The following is a 20,821-nucleotide window of genomic DNA, read 5'->3' as shown; positions in this document are numbered from 1 at the left end:
CAGAATCGCCTTCGTCTCAAGACCACGGTGCCACAGAGCGCTGAAAGCTCCCTGGCTCACTCGCGTGACTTCTATGCCAGGGTCAGAAATTTACTGAAGCAGAGCATCATTGCGGAATGGTCAGTTGATGACAGTTGAAAAATGAACGGCGTTACTAAAAAAGAGCACCAAGAGGCATTGCAGAGAGTGCACCTTGTCTGTTTGACTGCAGAAAATGAAGTGCCGTATTTAGCCGAACACGCAAGTACGGCTGGAAACAAAAATTTGGTGCGGCAGTTAAGCTCCGCGTTAAGGGTATGACACGATAGCGTAATGAGTTAATTCCCATATATGCAGAAGGTCATTCTCTCCTTTACATTCACACATCCCTAGGAGTCCTCATACCCCACCTGACGCATAGGTGCAGGGGTTAGGCGATGCGCCACTACACTGCTGTGAAAGGTGATCCTGAAGCCCTAGATAAGCTTTGCTAAATTCCGAGAACGTCTGCGGTGCCGACGACGCATAGTATTGGACAGCACCCATTTCCGGTATAGGAGCTGCTTTCGTCCGCCATGTGTTCTTCCCGAAACAGTCCGGCTCGAAGTCTGACAGTTGTATCATGTACTCAACCTCTCTATCATATTTTGCTCTTTGTGCCAGAAGGTGTTGCCCGCCGAAACAGTGCTTACTGTCATCGGCTTATAAGTCGCCAGGGTATCTTTAGGGGACGCCTGTTTGAAAATTTCGACGCGACCTTCCTATCAGTAAGCGACGTTGCCATGAGGGATGAGGCCTATTTCACGCCGAGGGAAGGAGCGGGGTGCTGTGTGCGAGTGAGTGGCTATGAAAGAGAAGAAATGAAGTGGAATACCTGCTCTGGTGCATTACCCGCCTCTCTGGTGAGGACATAAGCACTTCACCTTCAAGGTAACCTATACCTGTGGCGTATAAGAACTTCATAGTAAGGTTATTGAGACAGCCTTCCCGCGCCGGAGTCTGCCCACCGGCCTCGGTAGGCGTCGGCCGCGTAACTCACCGGGAATGCTCTAAACAAAATTTTATCGACGATTTACCGGGGTGTGAACTGGTTTGGATTAGTTCTCTTTATGGGGGTCTAAAATCCTAAAGCGACTCGGGATATCAGAGACTCCGTAGTGAAGCGCTCCGGAAATTTCGACCATCTGGGACTCTTTAACGTGCACTGACATCGAAAAGCACACGGGCCTCTCGAATTCCGCCTGCATGGAAATTGTACCGCCGCTGCCGGGATTGAACCCGCGTGTTTCGGGTGAGCAGCCGAGCGCCATAACCACTGAGCCGCCACGGCGGGCCCCGGGGTGTGAATTGCATTCCCTCTTAGTGTAGCTGATTGTGTGTATAGTGCATGTTTCCCTATAGCGGTTAGTGTATCTGGGTTGTGTCTAGTGCTTGCGGCTTCGAGATCACCCTGGGATATTTTTTCAATCGCGAAACGAGATGCTACAGCATCCACTGTGTTCTACTGTGTGCGCTCTTCTGGATATTCGTGCCGTGTGTTGCGTAGGAATGTGCGAAACTCTTTTCAGTTAATTTTCGATTTCCTCTGTAAGTAACACGTGGACGATGTTGGTCGTGACATTTGCTGGCTTTTTGTTCGTTTCTAACCCGAGTTATACTAATTTTAGGCAGTCAAAGGTTTGTTTACGACCTGTCTTGCGGGTGCCGCTCATTGATCTTTGTTGTACTTGCGTTGTGAACGTCCCTCCCGGTGTGCATGTCTGCCAAGACGACGTAGTAGCAATGACGAAAACGCTGTTCGTATTTAATAAATAAATTAATGCTGCCAGGGAAACAGGGCCGATAATTCCTTTGGTAGCCCTGCAAAAGGCGTCTACCTGCCTTCTAAAGGCACTTCTAGTGGTCATACATATAGTTAGTTGCATGGCTTTTAGTGTAAGCGACCTTTCTGAGCCAGAGTTTACCTTCTGAATCATAAGAAACGCGGCAGACCGTTAATTCTATTAGTTATGTGCCTTATCGCTATGTTGTAGTTCAAACAGAAGCACAAGAAGTATATTTTTTCCGACGCCTTTTTTTTGTGTGTTCTGTCGTACACATTTCCGCTCGCGCTGCAGATTTGTTTTTTAGAAAATAAAGCGGCGACATGCATGAACTGCATCGCATGAAATCCGAATGTTGCACACTATGCCCTGCTATGCCCCCATGACATCGCACACAACAAGTCTGGTGTTTTTTTTTTTTTGGTAGCGTTCTTGTGATAAAAACCGTTGACTTGTTTGCATAATCTAGCAAACTTGTTTTTCACTGTTTGCTGCAATGTGCTTCCTTGGAAGACGACGAAATTAAAAGAATAGCCATCCTCATCCATCCTATACATATATTCTACTTGGAAGGTGTGCTCCGCGCTTGCAGATGTATAGTCTCGCGGGAAAAAATGATCACAGCCATACCTTTTTTAGAATTGCATATGTTATAGAAGAATTTCAGCCTAAGTACGTAACTGTGTTTCTGCAGTGAAACCCATCCAAACGACTTCTGCGCTGGTGACACCCTGAAATTTCTGCTGTAAGTATTTGAACAAAGCAGGCAGCTAGGTTTTGGAAATTTTCTAATTTATCAATGTCATTTTTAGTTTTAGAATCCCGTACTGTGCACGCATACTCCAGCATATACCTTACGTTAGTTGAGTGTAGCAATTCTTTAGTTTGTAAAAAAAAAACACTTGCCATTTCTGCGTAAGAAACTCAAAAGTCGACCTGATTTTGCAGTTATATAATTAAAGTGCCTATGACAGCACACAGCACTGGTTAATTACGCAACAAGAGATTTGTATTGATTGACGGACAAGAAATTGAAAAAGTAAATGCTGTAAATAATTTTACAAGGTGACCTTATTTTATTAAAACATATATGCACACTTTTCCGGAGATTAATATTCAAGCCCCAATTATGGCACCATTTAGAAATTCTGTCAGGGTCAAATTGCAAAGCGTCACGTTCAGCAGGAATAGCAACAGTTCATCACAAAACAGTTATCTGCGAGCAGTCTCATGTAGACGATACAGCAGCGGAAATGTCATTATTTATAAAAATTAAAAATAAGAGGGGTCCTAGCACTGACCTTTTACACCTGAGGTTACAGCGGCTTCGTCCGATATTTAACCACTAGCCACCACGCTTAGTTTTCTTAAATTAAGGTATGCACTTATTCATGCTATTCATCATCATCATCATCAGGTTGACTGCACCACCTGCAGGGCAAAGGCCTCTCCCATGCCTCCCATGCTATTACTTTACTGTTAGTGTTGTCCAATGATCATTTTTCTTGTAATAAGGTATGTGGACCAACGTCAAATGATTTCATGAAGTCGAGAAACACGCATTTAACAGAAACTCCTTTATGTAAACAACTAGCTGTATCATGAACGAGTTCAATTAAATGCGTGACACATGAAAATTCAGAAGAATCGACTGCTGAACGAGTTAGTGCATGACCCTAAGATACAAGGCGCAGGAGTAGACAGCACGAACAAATACCTAAGCCTAAGCGTCTGAGCTGAATGCCCTGTTCCGTAGTATTGATTCCTGTAAAAAGCGCCTTCTCTGTGTTCCTTCTTTGTTCGACCTGTCTACTCCTGTGCCTCTTAACTTCGAGACACGAGAACTCACTACGAGACCCACCTTGATCATTGTTTATAAGGGAAAGCTTATTAATACGGTGTACAATATTCGTAAAAAATACATGCTCAAAAAGCGTGGCGAACTGCGCCTGTGAGGGACATTGGGGGATAATTTGAAACTAGATTACGTGGAATCTATTTACGAGTCGGCACAGCATACGCGATTTATCAATCATTGGGCCAATCAATGACTTGAAATTATTTTGAAAACATAAACATACGTTGTCAGAGTACTTTGACGTGATGAAAGCAGCACATTAGATCACGCGTCAGGTCCAGTAACTTTCGTGGCTTTCAATCCTTTTAGCAGAGTCATAATCTCACGCAGGTCAAACAGAATGTCCTCCATTGGCTCAGTCGAGAATGCACCAAGCCGAGCAATGTCATTGGAAGCTACATGTGTAGAAAACGCAGAACTAAAGAAAACACTCAGACCGTTTGCTTTGTTGAGATTATCGCTTACTTCAGCACCACCATGTTGAAGTACTGGCATAGACAGGTCACCGTTTCCATTTCGTTTAAAAAACTGCCAAAACTTTTTCCAGCAATATTGAATGCGCGAGTGGAAAAAACTGGAAAATACATTTTGCTTCATTCACTACCGTACTCATTTCTTTTGTCAAGTACAGCAGCTTATCTCTACGCATCTGTGATGGATTTTTTTGAAAACTGCATAAACTTGTTTTCATTTATCGGCTGCAACACGCACCTTTCTGCTGCACCAGGGCTTACTTCTACTGAGGAACGAAGCCTTTAACACTTGAGCGATAATACATTTTTCTACCTGTCTTCAGTAGGAATATTTTAAACTGAGGAGTTGCGTTTTTAAAGCCCCGATGCGACTCAGCCTATCAGGGATGCTGTACCGAAAGGCTCGTGATGAATTTAAAGCTGCGGGGCTTTTAACGTGCGCTCACACGACACAGCGGAGGGGCATTTTTCTATTTCGTCTTCATCGAAATACGGCAATCGCGGCCGGTATCACTGTGAAAAGTTGGGCATGTTGGTATTGGTTTATTTTGATGAATGAAGTCCGCGAAATAGAAGACACGTCAGTCTTGAAGGCACACAAGACTAGTGCTTACTATCAACAAAGGCGTTTATTCACACGCTCGATATAAACATGTAGCGTGGGAAGAAACGCCTTTATTGATAAGAAGCACTCGTCAAACATGCCTTCAAATCTCTCGTCCCTTGTATTTTGTCCTTCCATCAAAATGAAACTTGCCATCAGGAGCCGAACGCCAAAGGCACTGAACCAACGCGGCCAGTCTCAGGAATATAGAAAATATTATAAAATCTTAAACAGAATTAGTGAAGTCCGCTTTATTTCCTAGAGTTTGCAGGGGCCTCACAACAATTTCCTTTCCATTCTTTTAAGGATACTGGGTTTTTCGATAACCAGATCCTTAAAGAGTTGCTAGATCGCAGGGCACGTGTGCCTATGGCATCCTGTCTGATGAATTTCCTATCCCGATAATTTGGTGAGTGTTTTTTCGTTGCGTGGTTGTGCGCTGCGCTGCGTATGTCCGTCCGATTACGGTAAGTAAAGCGCTCCGAATACTACACTTTCTTCCCGTTTTTGTCTGTTTCTCGTTATCATCGCTTACTTAGGGCAGGTTTAATGCTAATAAATTTCTCCGAGCAAACTTGGGCGACTGGATTGAATAGAGGCCGAGTAGGAATTTTTGAACAAAGCATCGCATTCTCATAATCATCCGGGATACATAGAATCAGCAACAGAGACCCGCCACATGTCCCTTACATTTCGTATTCCCATGATGTACTCTCTAAAAGCTTTGCACCAGGAGGTGTAAAAAAAGTAGTCCAACGACTCCCAGGGCTATCTTGCTTTAGGGTGTTCATATACGCTTACGGCATACACGAACACCATTAACACGCCCATCAACACCTTAACCCGTCGCATGTCCCTTAAATTTTGTATTCTCATGATCATCAGCATCTTCATCAACACCTTAACATTATAGCGAAGTCCCGCACACCTCTATGGTGTTGGTGAACATCTTCAAAAGCTGTTGTTAAGGGGAAAGGAGCATTACTCCTATAAGAGTGCAAAAATTTTTCGTGTGTTAAAAAAAAGTAAGACCACCGCACGATTATCGGGTGCTTGCATTCAGGTACCACACATTTCAGACATTAGTCAGGTGATCTTGGGATAAATCACTACATTTCGATAAGAGCGGACAGATAAGACGTTGCTTATGTTTGCACACTTTAGAAAGGCTCGTAGTCCACACAGGCGAAAACCCGGATGGACACAGACAGCAAGCCTCTGTACTAATGTCGCGATTAAGCATGGATAGCATGGACAACAGGGCTCCTGAATTGTACTAACAAGCCCGTCTGCGAGCGAGGTCATGAACATACCAAATCTTTGCTAAGTGGCTCATTCTTCGTGGACGCCGGAACCGCAATGATGCGATGAGACCCAAAGTGAAAGTTTCCCTCTGCATAGCGGTCACAGATTTGGCGCGTTCCACGAAATTTTGGCGATACTGTGTCCAGACTAACACCATAATCATAGTGAGATCTTTACTATGAGCACCAAGAAGATTCTACTCCAGGCGCAGTACCAGGTGCTCGAGCAGGGAAAGGTGTTCTGCTTCAGTTTACCTGAGTCCGCCGGATAGCACCCGTCCCAAATTTGCATTTGAAACACATGTGGTCTGGTTGGAGCAACTCGGTGAGGCTCGTGAGTCGCTGACGGTAAAGAAAATGACGACGTTAGACTAATTTATGAGACAGTTAAAAAAAAAAGAACAAATCAAACATGGTGGCAACTCTGACCACCAGTGGCCGCTGCTATCTTCAATCAACCAATTCATCCATCTGCTAAAGTACCCATCGTTCCTTGCACTCTCTGGAGCGTGTCGTCTGCTATGGAACTTACGCTGCAATTAAGCCAAGCAGACTTCCGGTCGAATACCCTGTTTTCGGTGGAACAGACCGGACTGCTCCACGGAGCCGCTGTTGCTCGTCGACTGCTCCCAATCTGTCAGTGGAACAAGCGATGCGCAATCCACATCTGTCTTTCGAATAGATCTGCTCCGAAAAAACTTAGACAAATTCGTATCGAAGTGCTGCGGATCTGAGATTAGAATTCACCATAATAAAGACTCACATTTTCAACTACTTTTATTAAACATAATTATACCTCAGAGAACATGTAAGCACTAAGCAAGTCGGGCTCATTAATTGATATGGCTGATAAAGCGTACAGCATTGTACTCTTGCATTGCAAGGGATTTTCGCCTAGAATGTACTTAACTAAACTGGGTCTTCACTGTTCTAGTGGACGCCTCGACGGACAATCCTGCACATCGTGATCCACGTGCTACAGCGAAGGCGGCGTTATCGTTGCCATCGTATCTCCTGCCTTCGTCACCGAATTCATCCGTGGAAACTACAACGGCGCACTGCGCCCAATTTTGACCGACTAGTGGCACCTGCATCGGCGGTGCCGCTACAGAGAAGCATTCGAAATCCGTGGTTCCTTGGGATTTGCGGCTACCGTGTCCTTCACTCAACGGCGCCTTCAGTGTTCTCGGTGAGTGGAAACACTCTATTCCAATGTACTTTCTTCTAAGTCTTTGCCGAAAATACCAGTGTATGTGTGAAGGTTCTCTGTGCGCGTTTTGAAATGGGTGCGGACACTGCCACATACCGCGTACGTTTCGGCTACTTCAGTTAGAGGGTATTCCGTGTCGCCATGTTGAGGCGTAGCAATACCGAGCCACCGGTTTGCTTTTAACTATAGGTACTGCCCTGAAGGCTAGCTTGTCACGGTATAATTCTGTTTGTGTTACCTTCTACTCTGTTGCGGAGACGTCGAGAGTAACACGGGTCCCGAGAAATAGGATGCAATCCTTGGTGCTTTGAAAAATGCTGCGTCATCACAAGGCAAATTTCAGAAAGAAGTACTGAGTAAAATGAAGGATATGTCAGCCGGTCCAACGGACATCAAGAAATGTCTTTCGAAGATAGAGAACACATTGGAAGATTGAAAATAGCTCATTTGTTAAGGACGCAGTCCACGACATGAAAACAAACTTACTGGCTCGTGCCCGTTCGTGTGGCGGTCAAAGCAGTGTGACTAACTTTGCGGATGACATGAACAACCGCATACGCCAAAAGAACTTAATATTGAAGGGCTTACCTGAAGAAGAAAAGGTTTCTGATTTGTGGCTTTATGGGAGTTTGAATGTCACAAAGCAACTCAGGCTATGAGGGACGCCGTAGCGAAGGTCTCCGGAAATGTCGACCACCTGGGGTAGTTCAACGTGCACTGGCATCGCACAGTACATTTGTCTCTAGAATATCACCTCCATCGAAATTTGATAGTCGTGGCCGGGATCGAACCCGCTTCTTTCGGGTCAGCAGCCGAGCCTCATAACTACAGACCCACCGCGGCGGCTAAGGAAAGAAAGATTACGAGGCCTCCGAGTCACTTGTCGACTTTTGCAGTAAGCATATTGATGGACAGTTTAAAAATATTTAGCGCGCCATCGCATCGGTGCTCGAAAGGCAGAGCAGAACCGCCCCATAATTAACTTTTTCAACTAAAAAACCAAACGCCTGATTCTTGGCAATGCATATGAGCTCGAAGACGTTACAAACCCCAACGTTTATATCGAATATTTTTCACCTCGGCCCTAATTTTCCCAGCAAGAACTTCGAAATTTCAACCATCTAAACCGTGATCGAAACTAAAAAGCCAGGTATTCTTTTGACAAACATGTTCGCTCGAAGAAGCAGTACCGATATGATGCGATGCGTGGCAAGGCCTGTTCATGCGCTCCTGAATGTCGCCAACCGTCGCCAACCGAAGCAGTCGACAATCAAATCAGCCAACCATGACGAGGTACCGCTCGGCAAAGCACGACTAAAACACTATTTTCCTTCAACTCAGCAAATTTTATAAGCATTATCAATATGCAAGACCAGCCGGCCTCCTTCATCTATACTTGCGCTGCTGACGCCATTGTCTTGAACAGAAACGTGGTCAACTCCACAAATGGCCGGTTCAGAAGTTCACATTTAAAATTTGTTTTTCATCTTCCGTAAATATAGAGCAGATAAAAGAGGTGGTAGTGTTATAATTAGTGTGCGAAAAGACATGACTACAAGGCATATTACTGTATGCAGTGGACATTAAATTTTATGGATTTGTTGCTCCGTGCTCGAGTTTACAGTAGTTATCGGTGCACGTTACAAGCCGTCGGATTATTCTACTGGCTTTGTTGCAGAGTTAAACTCTGTTTTAACGCATGTTCAGAGCAAGTACGCGAACTCGCCCATCATCCTGGCCGGAGACTAACTTCCCATGCATCAGTTGGTCATCTATTTCAATTGCTGGTAATGGTCAGCCCCGTGGAACTTGTTTTTCTGGATTTGATGCATTTATTTCAACTGAATCAACTTTTTTCGTCTCCCACAAGGGCTGATGCCACACTTGATTTAGTTTTAACAACTCACCGGAACGTGCCACAGGGAATGTGCTTAATGTATCAGTCACCGCCTAGTTGTTCGCTGTGTGTTCCAGTCAGCCACTCCGAAGGTCTATCTGTATTAAAGTAATTGATTCATGGCTTTGCTTAAGAAGACTTGAACAGTATTAATGACGACTTTGATAGCTAGTGTTATTTATTTATCAGCCTACATACTCTAATCGAACTGTCACTGAAAACTGTTCACTTTTCAGTGATATATTGAACAGTTTGCATGAAAAAAATACATTACTAAAAGCCGGTTTTCAACGGCAGGGAAGGATGAATGGGTCACGAGGGATATCAAACGGTGTCTAAACAAAAAAAAAAGGCACAAGTTTAACCCTGCTAAACCTATGTAACCAAAGCGAAAGCTTGAAAGCTAAGGCTGAAAGCTTGTCTAGACTTGGTTGTTGCTTGGTGGTAATGACTTACGTTTAGCCAAGGGTTACCAGACAAACTTTAATGCTTTCGCTTTGGTCACTCCCTTCGTCTCTGGGCGGCAGACTCTCTGCGAGTATAATACTACTCGATGATCCGATAAGGCCTGTCGTCTTCTACACCTCTGAGAGGCAGACAGTTCACGAGGCGTCTGGCCTGCATCATCCATGACCACTGGTGGCATTCAATTGTCGAGACCTGCTGCAATCCGTGTGCACCGGCTAAGTCTAGCTAGACAGAGCGAGCGCACGGCTCCGGCGTAGCTGCGGTTGAATGACGTCATGGCTGTCACGTGACTAGGCAGAGGCGAGCGCTCTGTTTCGGTTGTGGCGGCTTAGTGACATCATAGCTCTCACATGGTTCCTCTTCTGTTCAAGGTCAAACTCACGCACGCGGCGAAGAAGCTGCGGAGGAGAGTAGCAATTGCTTTCGCTTTTAAAAACAAACGCCTGTGTGCGAAAGGCGTGAGCAGTGGAGCGCACGCAGACTGGACTGCATACCTATGCTTTGCAAAGAGATGCAAGCGGAAAACGGAATAAGCGAAAAGTAAATTCCTGAATGTTGACATGCTGAACTATGCAAAAAGACGCCATTTTCATCGAATTTTGAAAGGCGTTTGATCGTGGGGGTCATAATCGCCTAGTATATAAAATCAACAGCATTAACATAAATAATAGTTATTAGACCGGTGCAAGATTACCTCGACCAGAGATTACAATCGGTCATATATATATATATATATATATATATATATATATATATATATATATATATATATATATATATATATATATATATATATATATATATATATATATATATATATATATATAGCGGACATGGGAAATGAAATAAGGGGCTCGTTTGACAAACATATTAAATAAGCCAACAATCACCGAAACCGTGGTGCATAGGGGAATGTTTCTATTTTTCTACCTTTAGTGCAAATCAATTAGTTTAAAAAAATTCTTATAAAGCAGCAGAAAAAACAACCATGCCGCCGGTGGGGTCGGAACCCTCGACCTCCGAATACCGCGTCCGGTGCTCTACCGGACGCGGAAGTAATTTTCTTTAAGAGCAATTTTCTTTAAAATAATTGATTGGCACTACAAATAAAAAGAAATAGAAACGTTCCCCTATGCACCTTGGTTTTAGTGATTGTTGGCTTCTTTTATATATATGATCCCGGTCAAACATTATACACACACATTAATTATATTGTATTCAGCATTACATCACCAATGAGATTATTCGCCGATGATTGTGCAATTTACGGTCAATTCTCTTACCTCGCTTACGGTGTTGTTACAGAACAATTAGTCTAAATGTTTACATTATTACATAGGTGGTTCTCTTAATAGCAAACTAAGTTAATGCGTTTCAGTAACCGCTGTGCCGTTTTGTCAAACACCTGTAGCATCAACTATACTGAAACAGAGTCTGTTGAAACTTTCAAATACTTAGGAATGCATTTAACCTCTAATCTGTCGCGGAGCACTCATATAAATCATGTTCTAACACATATGAAAATTCAGGATTCATTCGCCGGTCACTTTGCAACGCTAGCAAAGCACACGCGATTAATCGCTTATACCTCGTTGGTGAGACCGAAGCTAGAAAATCCGTCATCCATTTGGTGTACTCATCAGCCGTACCTTATTAACAAATTAGAGACTGTGCAAAACAGGGCCAGCCGATTCATCGCACGTCAGTGCCCGCGTTTCTCAAGCACAACTGTAATAAAGAAATACCTTAACGTCTCTACGTTAGAATGCAAACGACAAATATCACGTCCTGGCTTTGCCGCTATTTAGGCCTGCAATGCGCACATTTCATCGACTTGACCACAACAAAAAAATTCAACATCCATTTAGGGAACAGAAGTAGTCAGATTTTCTTTTCTTTCCCCTTGCGATAAGATAATCGAGGGCCGTCCCCCATTTTGCGGTTAGCACTGGTGATTGCGATGAAGTTCTCTAAGTACTAAACGATAATCTGACAGAGTAGGTGCGCGAAATTTATCTTTTTGCCGGTTTGTTTTGCATTCTTGGGGGTTGGTGTTTTTTTTTTCTTGAAAAGTCTTTGAGTAAGTTGCACTCCATGCTTACATGCTTTCATTGTATTTCTATTGTATTGTATTGTATTTCTATTGTATTTCTTACCGTTGGCTCCTTAAAGCTTTATGATGTGTTCCTGCAGTCAGGTATATTACTAGTGTAATTAGTTAACTATATTTTGAGAGATTTTCTCTCTCCCCCGCTCCCAATCTAACGCCCACATTAGCGTTCAGAGTAAGAAATAAAAAAAAGTAAAAATAGCGTAAACGACAAATTAACTCATTTCGGTTTCTCGCTGGCCCTTAGGCAGAAAGAATTAAACATAACCATCTTCTAAACATTCTCATCCTCAATGCTCATAAGTCACTTAAAAGAAAACACCACGCAGATGCAATGGAAGACCCTGGAGCACCTCATGGAGACCCAAGAAAGCCTACTGCAGCGCCCGAAGCATCCTCTTCCGGCTTCCCATCGCCACGCACAGATGGCGCAAGGAGTTACGTTACAAGCCCCTTTGCCAGCTTCCATGCCTCTTGTACAGCAACGGCTGTTCAGGCATGCCACATCATCCACCAGCTTACCCAATGGAACGCCTTCCTCTTCCCAGCGCGTTTTAAGCTGCAAGAATTAGCGGGTACTCGCAGCCGCCTCTCCGTGTCAAGCTTCTCCAAATCTGGCCTTGATCTTCCCGATCCATCGGAGTCCGAATCGTCGCAGGGCGAGAGAGCTCTGCACCGGCTACTCACGACCCATCACTGCATCGTGTCTTTTCACGCCACACCTCCACGTTCTGGTAGTTGCGAGACGCTCCTCTGCGACGCCCTTCGGCGCAACACGTCACTCAAGACCTTAAAGCTGCAGCTCTCGGGATGGGCAATATCGAACGATCTTGCGGAGGCCATCCAGTGCTTGACCAGCCTCGAAGAGATTGAATGCACTGTGAGCACTGGTTGCCATGCGAACGTTTTTGCGGCACTGTGTACACTGCTCCGGGCGTCTTCGTCTTTGACTTCACTGAGAATGTACGGCTTGTTACTTACGCAGCAGGAGAACGCAATGCTGGCAGCACTGAAGGGGAACTCAACGTTAAGAGAATTTAGTATGGGCGGATCACTTGAGCTGGAATCACCCGTAGAGGTATTCACCAACTGCATCATGTTCACCACAGCAATGAAAACTCTGTGCATAGGAGCTGGAAATTACGAAAGGCAACAAGCGCTTCTTCGAGGAGTTTTACAAAATCGAACCCTCTCGTCTTTAACCCTCACGGAATTCATTTGTAACGAACAAAGTACTCGAACTGTAGGCAGAATACTTCGAGAAAATGAAGTCCTTCTGGTCTTCAGCATCATCTCAACGAATGATAGCATTAGACCTAACTGCCACAGGGACTCTGACTGGGTAGCGGCGCTGTCTCAAAACAAAACGTTAGAAGAACTCACTCTTCCTTTGATGATATGGCCCCCTGCCATCTGGGCAAATTTCTTCAGAATGTTATCAAAAAGCTCCAACATGAAAAAAGTGTATATTACGAATGTCTGCGCCGAATATTCTCCGTTATCGTCGATCTGTAGTGCACTAGAAGAGAGCGGCGCTGAAGAAAAGGTTTCTTGCGGAAACTACTTAGTATTTAGCAACGCTGACCTGATTAAGTGCAAAGCATTTTCAGGAATATATCTATTTAGAGCAGCTACGGACAATGTGAGATTAGAAGCTATACGAAAGCTACCACAATGCCCTCACCTAACTCACCTTGCTATGAACGTTTCCAGAGGAGAGCTCACGATGTCTTTAGCCCTCGCAGATTATGTAAAGTCAACACCGTACCTCCGAAAGCTACAGCTGAGTGTTGGTAGGGGTGCGGATATGGCTGAAAACTTGCCTAACGAATGGTGGACAGTTATCGTAAAGAGTATTTGTACAAATGCAAGCCTAAAAGAGCTGTTAATCTGGGCAGACAGCATAGAGGAGGAAGACTTCCAGGGATTAGCGGACTCGGTCAGACATAGCCAGAGCATCAGAACGTTCTTCATGGTCAACTGGACTGCTGTAAATACCAGCGCGTTTGTGACACGTCTCTCGACTGGCATTGCTGGTAACTACACCCTGCGCAGCGTTAGACTTCACGGCCGACTGGACGCGGAGGCGACCAGGAGCTGGTTGGCGATCGCCGATACCACAAGGAGAAACTCCGGCATTATGGCACGGGCGATGCAATTTACCGAAAGCCGTCGACTCGACAGGTATTTATATTTTGGCGTTGTTCGAATTCAGAGAATACTTGCCTTAACGATAAAATTGTCTCGTATTTGTGCTTATATGCGTATAATTCTTAGTGCTAGTTATGATTTCATTATGTTAAATCAAAGTTGAAACCGTTTGTGTGAAATATTCCGCAGCAATTTCTGTAACGCGGGAAGCTCTCATTTCATGGCGTGGATTACCCATCGGGCTTCTAATTGTTGCAGCCACTCAGAATTAATTTCGCTGATTAATAACAGCGTATACGCGTGCCCTATTCAGATAATAGTTTTTGTTTTCCTGCCGACTGTAGTCCTGGTCTTTGAAAAATGACGCATTAGAAAAAGATGTGGACGAAAGGACGAAAAAATGGTTGAGGTTCAATCCGGCTGAACCTAGCACACGGCGAGAGCTTCGTTTTGCATGAGCACATGGTTATGCGTGGTTACAAGGTCATGGTCAAGTAACCACTGCTCCTCGGCCACGTGGCTGCTGACCAATATTTGTGGCCATGCATTGTTACTCTTAGCCGATTCCGAGAAACATGCATCTATATATACAATGGCGAGAAGAAAGGCAAGATTGGAAGCTCACGAAAGAAGCTTCGCCGGGAAAAAAAAGGCGTATTATACGTTTACCCAACCACATACAGAGAACGATACGGCTCCGTAGCCAGCGTGGTGGATCGCCAGCTCAGGGAAATCGACGGCGCTTTGATCAAAACCAACAACATCCTTGAGGCTGGGGAAGCAGCAATTGCACTCGCCATCACTCATCAGGGCGAGGAGCCCCATGCACACATAATTACTGACACGAAAGAGGCGTGCAGAAGGCACGGCATTGCACGCATATCCACTGTGGCCATCCGCAAACTCAAAGCGAGAACAAACACCTTTACGAGATGCTTGAACACGCTGACACCAGGTCATGAGGCTCTCAAAGGGAACCAACGCGTGGACGCCAACGCTCGAGCATACGCCCACCGGGAGGCGCACACCGAAGGGGAACTAGACGCAGTCACTAGACGGTATGGAACCATCTTGGAACAACAGAAAGCCATCAGGAGGACCTACCGTCTCCCCACAAAAACCTTAGTAGAGAGCAGTTGGTTGCCTGGTGACAACTTCAGACTAATATTCGGAGACAGCAATGCGACTTCCACAGTGCGCATTCATCTTCAGCGCAGAATGTTACGCAGTATGTGTGGCAACAAAAAAAATACTAAACGAGAACCTCAAAAACGCTATTATTTACACAGACTCTTTAAGTGTACTTACAGCCCTCCACTCTAGAAACGCAACCACTCCCATACTTGGGGACATCATACACAACATTGTAACAGCAACAGCTCGAGAACAGAACATTAAACTCTGCTGGGTCCCGAGCCACGTCGGAATAAAAGGAAATGAGAGAGCAGATTTGTGTGCCGCTCAAGCTCGGGGCAAGGAAATAAAAAAAGTAGATATACCCTTTAATGACTGTATGAAATTAGTTCAACAGAAATTAAGACAAAAATGGCAGTCGCGTTGGAACAGCGAAGTGAATAATAAACTGCACTTTGTAAAACCAGTTTTGGGTGAATTTAAGTCATGTGTGCACCAGGAACGTTTTAAAGAAGTGGTTTTATGCCGTCTGCGAATTGGCCACACGCACCTCCTCACGCACAACTTCGTGCTAACAAAACAAGATAAACCTGGTTGTGAGGAATGCGGAAAAGAACTTACTGTTAACCACATTTTATTCTCATGTGTGAAACTAGAAAAACTAAGAAAAAAGTACTTCACTCAATTTTATCATGAATACATTCCTTTTCACCCAACACTGCTCTTAGCTGATAATGCCATTGTTAACATACCCTCCGTTTTTAGCTTTTTAAAAGCAGCGGGCGTCCTCGAAAAACTGTAATTTTTGAACCACTGGTTCCCTTTATTACATGATACACCTTAGCCACTTTCTCATTCCTGAGAAGTAGGCTGAGGCTTTTTATTTGATTGGTTGGGAGCCTCAGGATCCTTGCCTAGCCAAGGATAGCCGCTAAGGCTGCCTGACCTTCTTTAAGGCTTTTACCATTAGCGATTTCCAAATTTCTTCTCTTCTTTTACTAGGCAGCACAATGTTTTAGGTCATCTACGCCATCGGCATTTTTTGATATTCGTAAACATTCTACAGAAAGCCAATTCTACACCTTGAGTTTGGCGCATGATGGCCTTAGCTGCCTATGTGCCATAAAATCCAACACCCAACTAAGCAAAATCTATCCTTCAATATATGACAGCAATTGCCCGCTCTGTGGGGAACACTCAACGCTTTATCACGTTACACGGGCCTGTCTGAAAACGCAGGCAGTACCAATAAACCACACACGCACACCTGTGCAGTGGGAGGCTGCGCTGTCTTGCTCGAAGCCTCAAGAACAACTCAAGCTGATCGACAGTGCTGGCAAGACAACAAAGGCCACTGGGGCCCTGGACTGAGGGACCCATCTACGCCGCGAGAATATCCCTTAGCAATGAAGTTTTCCATTCATTCGTTCTTCGCGGTGTGTGCTCTTGGCCTGAGTTTGGTCGGGCATCCAGGTCAATCGCGCAAAGCCAGGCGAAACTCTTAGTTGCACCTCGAGCCGTAGAACTCTCGCTCTAAAACACACACTGCCGCACCAGTCCTCCCAGAGCATGTCGCATCTACCTGGACAAACATTGACGCTGCTTAATTGCGTAGTCCCGGCGACGAGTTGGCTGAGAGGACGGGAAAGTTTGGCGATATGTTAAAACTGCTGTTTTTGTGATAGCGGGATGCTGTGTTGTGGTGGTGGTGAAAACATTTATTAATCATAGAGAGAAGTGTTGGGGGTCATGACATGAAGGGTCACGCCCTTACAACCACTAGGTGGGATGCCTAGTCAGGTACCCACCCCAATGGCAGTTGCCGCAGCCCGGGCGCGCTGCGTTAAAGCCCTTTGGGCCTCGAGGGTGCAGCAGCCGGACAGTATCGCCTCCTAGTCCTCACGAGTAGGGTTTGGGATAGGGGATAGGGAAGAGTTTTGCTGTCAGGCCCACACCATGTGGTAGGTGTCAGACACCTCCCCACAGTGTGCCCACCGCCCGTCGAATTGAGGATCGAAATGGTTGAGTTGCTGTGTTGTGCTATTATCGCGGTACTGGAGGAACCATGATTCCGTGATGCGTCATCATGACGCTCGGGCCTGTACAGGGTGTTTAACTTATGACTACACAAGCTTTAAAAATAGACTTTTTCAATTACAAGAGCGCTTTCTTCGGCATAGCGTTGGGAGGGGTGTAGTGCATTAGAACATTCCTAAGACATGATAACTGGCTGGTTAACTAATACTAAAAAGCTAACTTTTAACTATTACCTTTAGGTTTCTTAAATAATGAGTGTCGTGTAGCCCACCGTTATATAATGTCCATATAAGTTTCTAAACTTTCAAAAACGCGGTTACCCTGGGCGCTGTGGCCGAACAAACTCTGGCTACATAGCGCCAAAATACATGCGGTTTCGAAAAGCTTGCAGGCAAAGCAACCTATTCATTAAACACAACTAGTTGAAATAGCCAGAATTTGTTCTGCCACAGAGCCAAGGGCAACCGCTTTTTCGAAATTCTAAGAACTGATATGGATGTTATTTACGGTGGGCTACACGCCTTTCAATAGTTAAGGAGGCCAACAGTAATGGTTAGAAATGCAAATATTTTATCTATTTAACCAACCTGCTAGTTAGCACGTCTTAGGTGTATTCTAATGCAATGTAGTGCTGGCAATTCTATGCCAGGAAAGCGCTCTTCTAACTCGGAAAGCCTATTTTTAAAGATTGTGTAAAATCTTAGGTGGAACAACGTGCATTATCCCCTTTGCTTTTCAATATACGGCAGTCGTTCGCCGCCCACGTCTGGCGTCAGTCATACCAGTTTTAAACTGCAATTTTGCGGGAGCATAATGGAAATCGTGCACCTGCTTCAGAAGACGTTCACCATATAATGATATATGTTTACTTGTTACCGTTTTAAGAATATGAGAACGCGCTGTAGGATGCTTCGGCAAGTTCAGGGTAATGGGCCTTTTTCTAGAACTGGCCTTCGTAGTTCTTGAAACGCTCGTTATTTGCTAGTTAACAAAGTTTAGTTGGACAGCAAATGCAATCCTTAATTTTGCCGCATATTTTTTCAAAATAAAAGTTATAGAGCAAGTGACAATATACCAATGATGGTTTCTTTTTTTTTCAAAGAACATTTACAACGTTTACACGCTTCTTTTCGTGCCCAGAGTAAAGTCCACAAGATTTTGATGCTTCCATTTGAAAATTTACTCTTGGATCGCGATGTTACTAGTATCAAACTAACCCCAACTGAAGGCCTTCGGGAGCCAAAGCGGAATGACTTGAACAGGTCTTTGGCCACCTTAAGGTTCTTTGCTGAACGTAGACACCTTTTTATCATGACGTAGTAGTAGGAGCGCGGCAAGGCCGTTGGCTTTATGCAGAGAAATCTGCAGGCTGTCCCAACGTGGTGAAGACTTTCCGCAGCATCACAATACACCGTTTTCACAGTAAGTGGCGCCCTCTGGTGAGTGCCGAATATTCGTCTGCCACTGGTTCAAAACAAAAGAAACGTGGGAGACGCAGGCGCTCTAAGCGCCAAGAGTGTGCATGACAGCGGCCGCCATCTGTCGTATGCGCCTGTCACTGATGTGAACTGCGCATGCGCAGTAGGATTTGGCGGTGTTCTTTGCAACCACTGAAGCTTGAGAGGAAAATGCGCGAATGCGCTAAGCACCTGTGTGAAAAACATGGATTCCAGGAAACTGCGGTGCCCTCGCATGTTGCTGAACCATTTACGTGTCCAATGGTTTCTTTAGTCTTTCGTGAGTTGCGTAGCTAATTCTTTTGTAGCGATAGCTACATTACGGTAGCATTTCGAGACTTCGGCGTGGCTGCGCCGGCAGGCTGTCACGTGGTGCGGAGCAGCTGCCGGCGGCGCGGTGTCGTGGCTGATCACATGGTTCGTCACCTGGTTGGTCACGTGAGCAACCAGGTGGTGCGGTGCAGCTGCTGCTGCCGGCGGCGCGGTGCGCCGGCGATTACGAGCAGGCCACAGCTGTGCGCATGCGCCGTGTCAAGTGGGACAAAGATGAAGAAGGAACGCCCAGTGAAAATGAGCGGCTAAAGACTGACTTTGCAATTCAACTAAGCAAGTTCCAATCGGCCCTGTAGCTATCGCGTCAATTCAGGTTTAACCGGAAGTAAACCACGGGCAATTTTTTTTCTGTCACGGCAAATTCCCAGTATTTAATCTCTGTCCGCGGGGGTGCACATATTCACGTGAAAATTTATACATCGCGGGGAAGGCTCTAGACCAGAACGCCGTCCTTTCGCCTCTTCAGTTTTTTTCCTGTTTTACGACATTATAATGAAACTACTGTTTCTTTTTTGGTGACAATCCTTTTTTGGTGACAACTTACAATCCTGTTTACATCAACAAAGAACTTACGCGGTTTTCCATTTGGCGTTTTCCAGGATTTGGCGTGCAGTCAGCATCACCCTGTAAACAAATCCAGATATTGTCGCGGGCTCAACGGTCCAGAGGTAACACTTGCGCGGAATTAGACATGAGCACTTTGCCCAGCAATCAGTGGCTGGTCTCTAATTTCAGTTTTTTACACCAGGTACGCAATGCTCGAGCGCTGTACACTGCGGTAACGCGAACAGTATATTATTCGACAGAATCCATTTTTCGAAGCTGGCATCCACCGCACTGGCCCAGGGACTTCGGCGTTCTGCTGTCGGTCCGACTGTCGCGGGTTCGATCCCGGAATGTGGCGGCCCTACTTCGACGGAGGAGAAATACAAGGAACGAAATCTTGGACGACGCTCAACCTATACCATCAGGACCGCAGAGCGATAGCTTTAGAGATCCCTTCAGTGCAAGTACTCTTTCTCTGCCATTCAACTCGGAGACTTCACTCGACTGCTGGCATAGTGGTGTACTGGTTAAGCAATGCGCCACCGCCCCGGCAGGTGGCTGCTTCAGACACGGCCACCAGTGGAGCTTCTGAGACCCAAATTGCTCCTCCCGCGGGCTCGCGCAGGACTAATTTTCTTCCGGAGGCTGTCTACCTGCCTGTCGTCCAATGACCTGATATGCCGTGCCACGGCGAGCAGATGGCAGTTTGTTTAATTAATTTGAATTATTTCATTGCCACCTGTCCACCATGACAGGTGGTTCATCTGCTTTTTCACGACACTGACGGACGCCGACTTTTTTCCAGAATGGGAGCATTTATGCCGTCGCTATAAAATTCTCGTGTGCGGTGCTTTGAGAGAGCACGTTAAAGAGCCGCTGAAGGTCTTATTAACCCGAAGCCCTCCAATACACCGTCCCTCAAAGCCTGAGTCTCTTCTGGACATTAAGACCCCTCAATCCCCAAAATGAAAAACGAGGGCACGATTTCTTTCACTTTCTTAGTTTTCCTGAGCTGAAACCTTATCGGTCTTACTTATGACTATTTATGCGCCCCGAATACGAGGTACTTGATTTTTCTGTGGCAAACTAGACTTCACCGCAGAATGTTTTGAGCTATTCTTGCGCAATCTTTGCTGCACCAGGCCTTTTGTCCGCGGCCTTACCACAGCGGTTTGAGCTCATGTCTCGCATCTGTGAAGTGCGCGGTACGATTTCCTGTTGGCACGGATACCCACTGCTTTTCTCATGGCTACAAGCCATGGTCTGTATTGATGGTTCGATGCTCTGCGGCGCAGCGCTTCTGAAAATTCAATCTTTGGGGGCGCCTAAATCTTCTCGCAAACACGTCAACATTGGAGCACGTCGGACGAGGCCCAGTTGCGTCATCACAATCAAATAATCATTACTGTGCGGCATTTCAAACGCGAAAGATAACGT

The 20,821-nt window shown here is 45.3% G+C and overlaps 1 pseudogene; it reads left to right on the top strand.

The window, feature by feature from the left end:
* Nucleotides 1-14,469: 14,469 nt before the first annotated feature.
* Nucleotides 14,470-16,382, top strand: LOC144108351 (uncharacterized; annotated as a pseudogene).
* Nucleotides 16,383-20,821: the final 4,439 nt, after the last annotated feature.

The sequence above is a fragment of the Amblyomma americanum genome, chromosome 10, assembly GCF_052857255.1.
Source record: "Amblyomma americanum isolate KBUSLIRL-KWMA chromosome 10, ASM5285725v1, whole genome shotgun sequence".
Taxonomy (NCBI): Eukaryota; Metazoa; Arthropoda; class Arachnida; order Ixodida; family Ixodidae; genus Amblyomma; species Amblyomma americanum.
This window is presented reverse-complemented; position numbering and strand designations above follow the sequence as displayed.